General features: G+C 38.8%; 1 protein-coding gene across 1 annotated transcript in view; it reads right to left on the minus strand.

Annotated features, from left to right (window-relative positions):
• The window catches only part of Pcca (propionyl-CoA carboxylase subunit alpha), a 448536-nt gene that overhangs the window by 102049 nt on the left and 340085 nt on the right, over positions 1-6402 (minus strand). The gene's annotated exons all lie outside the window — the stretch shown is intronic.

Raw genomic sequence — 6402 nt, forward strand, 5'->3', positions numbered from 1 at the left:
TTAGGAGGGGAGGCAGGAACTTCAAAAGACATTTTCCTGTTGTGTTAATTTACAAGTACCTGCAAATCAGAAAACCTGCTCTGAGAGAACAAGGCAACTGCTCGGCTCCCAGGACTGCTGTCCAAAGGCAGGTAGACTTTCATCAGAGTTAATATCTTAAATTACAGTCATGCGTACATCGCAGCTGTTAAACTGTGATTAAATTTTTGAAACATAGTGAAAGGAGTTATTTCTGTTCTGCTGGCAAGCTCGTTCTTAAGATGTGTAACCGTAATTGATGTTTTCAGGAACGTGAAAAGGAGATGGTTAATAATTACTCTTTCATTTCCTACTTCTTTAGGAAAAAATACTAACCTCTGCTTATTCTGTTATATATGTCCTACACAACCTAAATATGTGGTTTCGTATTACATTTGGTGACTCTGTAGTAATCACATGCACATAGTACAAAATAACAGCTAATTACCTCTAAGAGGGAGTGGGGGTAGGGTGGGGAGAAAGATCTTAAAACCATAGAAAACATTTCAGGCTGAAAACATACTATGAAGTAAATTCTTTTTTTTTTTTTTTTTACATGTGCACATGCTGTCTAATACAGGGAGAAATGTAAGTCCCATCATTTAATTTTCCTATTGAAATATTAATTCTAGGAGCTGGGAATATAGCTCAGTGCTAAGCCTGGGTTCAATCCCAAGCATGCGCATGCACACACACACACACACACACACACACGCGCGCGCACACATACACACACACAATTAACTTTAGGACAAACACAGTATTATTAGGATTGAAACTAAAATTTGCTTTGAGATCTTGTGAGAAGTATTTTCATCTAAAATTCTGTCAAGAAAAATAACTTACTTTCAACTTTCTAAAGTGGAAAAAAGTGAAACAACTTCTTTCATTTAAAAACAGAAAGTTATGGTTAAATTTCAAAAAAATTCATTCAAATTCTGTGGCCAAGCACTTGTAAAAACATCTCAGGCAGTGTGTACAGTCTGTCACACACTCACAGCCTTTCCTTCATATTCTTCTGCTTGGGCAATATTCTACATTACCTAGGCTCACTAGGCTTTTGAAGTTATCATGTTATATAATCTGTTTAATACTCCAGTCGGTTCACAAGTAATCCATTTAATCTGGTACTCCGCAGTAAATAGCATGAGGTTCATGTGACACTATTCCAAATTTGTCTGCTTTAACATGGAAAATTAGTTCTACTTCATTGCATATCAATGACCTATTCAATACAGAATGCAGCAGTACTGTGATCTGTTCCTTACTAGTAGTTATAATAAATTTATTTTCTCTTGGAAATACTTAAGCAAGAATAAGAGAAAGGGGAAAAAAGTCTTCAAAGGTACACCCTGAATAGCTCCACATCAGACAAATACAGAAATTGTTAGACCTTAGCAGGGTCTCCAGATATTTTCAGAAGTATTTAGCTATTCTTCAAGCCCGAAGACAACCTGCTGTGAGCAGGTGGATAGAAGAAATCATGCCATACAAAGAAGCAGGCCAGGAGCAGTCAGCTGGCTCTGCCTGCAAGGGTTCCAACAACATGACTACGCAAAATGAAAATCTACCCTGTAAAACACTAACAAGAAACAATCTAGTGAATCTCAGCAGACAAATTACACTGGAAGAAATGGCAAACTCTTTGGAGTTGGTTAAAGTAAAATTGAAGAGCCTGTTTCAAGGTAAAAAAAGAATAACAGGAATTCACAAGAAAAGAACACAGCCATACTAATAATACTGATGATGACGAAAACATCTGTTAATTCAGCATGCTCTACACTACAAAGACACACGTGGAGGAGCTGGAGAGTGAGCTCAACTCAAACAGGACACACAGCAAATCTGCTTGCTTTATCACTTTAGTGAAGCCCCACAGGCAGGACATCATTCCATCAAGAAAAACAGCTCTAACTTTTCTTAAGCATCTAATTTAAAATTATACAAATCTGTTAACTAGATGATAAATCCATCCTCTCTTTAAAAATGAATTCATTTATTCACTCTTCAGTTCACTAATTCCATTAATTCACTTAATTTTGTGTGGGTACTTGTAGAGGTGTACCTGTGTGTAGGCCAGAGTTCAACCTTAAGTGTCACCCTCAGGCACCATTCACCTTGTTTTTTGAGTTGGGGTTTCCAACTGACCTGGAGCTTGTCCATTAGGCTATGCTTGCTGTCCAGTATGCTCCAGGGATCCTTCCGTCTCTGCCTCCCCAGCACCAGGATTACAAGCACACACTACCATATCTGGCTTTTTACATGGGTGCTGGGGATAGAACTCAGGTTCTCAAGCTTGCAAGGCAAGCACTTTACCAACTGAGCTATCTTCTTAGTCCCTTAGTACAATTAATTTTAAAATGAGAAGCATCAAAAACCGTGATTAACATATGGGAGAACCCTGAAGAAGCAGCAGTGCTGTTTTTATCTGGAATACTTGCTTGATTATGAAAGGTTTGACCTACCAGTTGTCATAACCAACAGCCACATTTTCCACATGGGGCTTCTTCAAAGGTGACTAAAGGGTTGAGAACTAAAAAACCCAAAGTTATTTAATTTTAAGGCATTTCATTTTAATTTTAAAACTAGCAGTGTAATGTGTATTTCTGTTAAATGCAACTCTATTGTTTGGTTGACCACTGCACTCGTTCTGCAGCTTAAGGTGCAGCTGCACAGCACGCGCTGGACCACTGTGTGATTTCTAGGATCACTTTAATTTTTTATTGTTTTTATGATGTATATATTCTTGAATATGTCAATGAATTTATGTAGGATACATTATTAAAATTGATTTCACTTGATTTCTTTACATTTTAAAAATATTGCTAAGAAAATATACAAGTATGTACATGGTTCACATGACACTTCTGTTGGAAAAGGCTGTTTTATACCACAATTTTAAAGTAAATGATTTGGAAATCTAAATATATCTGTTCACAAAAGAAACAAAAGAAATGATTGGTGCTTCTCACATTGTACTGTTAGTGCTTGCTTGATAAATGTAATTACTAACAGACTCTAAATCTAGGAGGAAAATACTAGAAAATATATAACATGGAAAAGAAAATAAGTAAAAAACACTGCCATTTTATTTTCCACAAATGATGGTATCTGAGGGAAAATTCACTTCTTAGATCATAGAATAGAATAATTGTCAATTAAAACAATCAGTGATGGGACCTTTGATTATGTTCAGTAGTTTTCAATTCTGCATTCTTGAAATTATTCCATTTCAAATATGGCTTCTTCCTCCTTCAGATAGCTGTATCCCTGGCTCTACACTGATGCTTATTAACAGTGATTATTTTCTCTGAGAATATGATTTTCTTGAAGTCAGAAGATAAAATGCACTTAAACTAGGTGCATATGGCAGAGTTCAGACTGTCTGACGCTGAATTCACTGCAAGATGAATAATGAAGGTGGGGGAGAACACGGTGTACACAAACCTCCAAGGGAAAGGAGAGGAGCAGATGGAGGCAGACTTCTGCTATACGTTACTGATAGCTATCTACACCCATCAGTGGGTGGTACTGCTGGCCTAAGACTGCTTATGTGCTGCCCAGAGCAAACAGAAGCAAACGGTTGCTTAGACAAGCAACAAGTAGCTTTGGGCCGGTCCTTGAGCCCTCATTTGCCTTTGCTCTCACAGAAACTATGGAGCTCTGTATCTGCAGAACTCTACCAGTCATGCTGTTTACAGAGTATGGATTTGCCAAATGTGGGAAGTCAAAAACTAAAGAGACTCAATAAACATGGACTAATTAGAGGAAGGTTTAAAAGAAACAAAATCTAAATCTTTAAATTAAGATACAGATCAGGCAAACTTATTCTGGGAATTCTACACATGAGGACTATCCATTCATTTACTGACCTGCCCTCATATCCCCTAGTTATTCTGCCAGTGCCTGTGTTGGGAACTCAACAAGACAGCACCAATTCAAAGCCAAATCAAAATAGCAAATTCAATCAGTTGAAGGGTCACCCAAAGCATAATTGATTTTTAAAGAAAATGACTATCATCAATGAATGCCAGGTAGGTGTGTGAACAGTGTGGTCTGGCTGGATGAAGACAGCACTAATTCCTAAAGTGAATCCCACCAAAACTCATAAGGTCCTAGTAACTACATTTCTGTTGGCATCATTGCTAGAAGCTAGAAACTCTTCCATGGATCCCATTAGCCTGACGATGGAGTAGAGCCCACATGCCAATGTTTAGGAAGGCTTTGTAGGCTCTTCCCTCACTATCCCCTTCCCCTGACTGTCTACTTTTATTTATGACATGGCAAAAGCGTAACGAAGTTCCCCAAATTGTGGTTCCCAGGCCAGCAGTGTAACACCTAGGAACCTATTAGAAATATAGACATAGTCTAAACCTACTAAACCAGAGCAAACTCTGAAGGTGCCCAACAACCTGTGTTTTAACAAGTCTTCCAGATGAGTCTTCAGCACATCAAAGTTTGAAAGCATCACTGGTTTAAAGCATGAATCCAAGGTAACTTACTATTTAAACAACCCTGGAAGGGAAAGCTGCAAAGAACCAGAGAATGCGGTAGAGAAAACACTCTGGGGTCACACTGCCAGGGCAGAGCCCATACAGAGAAGCCACATGGCAGACAGTGTGAGGCTTAATAGCATGAATCCTACAGCAAGACTATGGATTCAATCCTGGCTCTGCACTCATTTCAGAAACACAACAAAACAAAATCCTGGCTCTACTTCTTATGAGCTGGGTGACCTTAAGCAAGTCACTTTCCCTGAGTTTCAGGGGCCTTGTTTATAAAGGAGTACACAAGAGCGCCTATGGTGTACCGTTGTGAAGATTAAGACATGACTATATGTACTGTGCTTCAAATTGTACCGACTGTTACACAATTATGTGTACTACCACTGGCACTGGATCCACAAGGACCACGTGATATTTCAGCAAGTCAGCACTGAAAGCCAATGGCCACCTATAAAATCCATTCCCTCAACGAAAAACTTTCTTATCTTACTTTTAGGCAACTGATTTTTTTTTCAATACACCAATACACACTCTTTCTGAAAGACTTTATTTCCTTTAGTTAGAGCACTAATGTGGTCTTCCAAAGAGTCCAGGGGATGCCTTGAAGGACAGGGCCATGTGCTTCAGGTACACTAATGATCTTTGTAGCGAAGAACTTGCAAAACAAAAAAAGCAATACTTTGATTATTCTAAGTATGTTTCTAGCTGAAAATTTTACCTATAAAAGAGCTGTCAAAACAACTATCAGCAGAGACACAAGGAAGCCTAAAAGTATCATGACATAAAAATGTTTTGAAGAGAACTTTATCTTCTCACCACTGAGAGATCACACTATGTACCAGAATACACAATGGCCTAAACCACAACACATTTAGCACAGGGAATATGCTACTGAAAAGAAGTGTCACAAAAGAATAGTTTTTGAAGGCATAATAGTAAATGCATTTATTTGTTTGTTTTATTTTTTGAAAGAGGGTTTTCCTATAGCCCCAGCGGGCCTGGAACTCACTGTATAGACAAGGCTGGCCTTGATCTCATAGAAATCTGCCTGTCTCTGCCTCCCAAGTGTTGGGATTAAAGGCATGCACTGCCACTCCCTGCTATTACTTTGTTTTTTGAAACAGGGTCTCACAAATCCTAAACTAGCCTCCAAATCACTGTGAAGCTAAAGATAACTTTTAACTTCTGATCTTCCTCTTCCCATCTCCTGAGTGCTGGGATTACAGAAGTAAACCATCATATCTGGTTTTATGCTGAGGATGGCTTTGCCCAAGCTGGGCAAGCATTCTATCTCTGAATCACATCATAGCCCCATCAAATGATTGAAGTGATATGAAAGTATTCTCTTCATAGTATTTGAAAGTATTTCCTTCAAGGATCTCCAAGAATTTCATCTCATATTTACATATAATTATAAAGTTAGAAAATGAAATAAGGCAGAAAGTTAGGACATGGAAGAAAACAGAAGCAGGGACACGTCAAAACATTAGATCCAAAATAGAAAGCTCAGTACTGAGTTCAAATTCTCTTAGACTCAGAAGTAACATACCAGTTGAGCTCAGTTTGGAAAGTAGCTCAGTCACTAAGTACCTTCTGTGGAGTCTCAATTCTCTGACCCACAGTCTCTAATAGAGACAGATATAGATGGGGTGCACAGTGTCTGCAATTGTTTGATTTCTCTAGGTTTTGAAAACTTTAAAAAAAAAATTTATGGACTACTATCCTCAGGCCTCTTGGGGTAAGTCTATAGCGCAGCGCTCCGCGCCGGGACTCCCTACACCAATCCATCCCCCCACCTCGCCGTTCTATACTCCTAGTTTGAGCCCTGCGCCATTCCTAGTCTTGGGGCCCCAGACACCTGGGGAACCAATACTGCTTC

Source organism: Nannospalax galili, unplaced genomic scaffold (assembly GCF_000622305.1).
Source record: "Nannospalax galili isolate Female #2095 unplaced genomic scaffold, S.galili_v1.0 scaffold1316, whole genome shotgun sequence".
NCBI lineage: Eukaryota > Metazoa > Chordata > Mammalia > Rodentia > Spalacidae > Nannospalax > Nannospalax galili.